Here is a 910-nt window from a genome sequence, read left to right on the forward strand (position 1 = left end):
TCTCTGATGGCCGACCCTCAAATGTGCCGCCCCACTTTCATCCCCGTGAAAGATCAACTCGGCGACATGGTAAGAACGCCGCCTCAGAAGGCAAAGGAGGTGGCTATGCTAAAAAAAGAAGGACGGTAGGGGCGGCCGTCATGGCGGTGAACATGAAGGGGGCGCGTGGTGCAGGGCGGGGCCTGGGACGCGGGGCACCGTCGTTGTCTTCGTCCGTAAAGATGTCGTCCCAAACAGATCAATATATGCATCCCTACTTCTACGCCACCCAACAGTTCGGTAGGTAGCCCCCGACATCTATTGCCAGGCACATGCCTTATTGCCTCGACGTCAACGCCACGCGGCTCCTTTTCTCCGATTCTACACTGCTTAAGCTTATCTGAATGCGGACGACAAGCGTGGAGCAGCTCAATGCCCGCTCTCTGTTCACTAATATGTCTCAACCGGGCAAGCCAGCGTATGACGACGCAAACAGAGAGATGTTTGAGATGATCCATAACGAAGGCGGAGGCAGCTACGAGGGCGGGTAGGTGGATGACTCGGAGTCCACGCGGCCGAGAGTGTACACTCAGTCGGGCACGCAGTCGGGTACGTACACACAGTCTAGCATGCAACCGAGCACGGACACCCAGTAGCCGGATTCGTACACCGGCCAGCAGGAGCAGTAGGAGGACTGCGACGATGACCTTGAATCGGATGAATTTGCGGCTGGTCCAAAGAAGAAGGATAGAGGAGGAAACTTCAACATGAGGGAGAACAAGTTGTTGTGCGCTTTGTGGTTGATCACTAGCATCCGATCCATGGCACAAAGTAAAAGGACGCAACATTTGGGCCAACATATATTTTTTAAATGTGATGACAGTTTTCGATTAGCAAGTGGAAAAGGTTACGAGTTACAATATGGATGAGG

Source organism: Triticum dicoccoides, chromosome 5B (genome assembly GCF_002162155.2).
Source record: "Triticum dicoccoides isolate Atlit2015 ecotype Zavitan chromosome 5B, WEW_v2.0, whole genome shotgun sequence".
Classification (NCBI taxonomy): Eukaryota; Viridiplantae; Streptophyta; class Magnoliopsida; order Poales; family Poaceae; genus Triticum; species Triticum dicoccoides.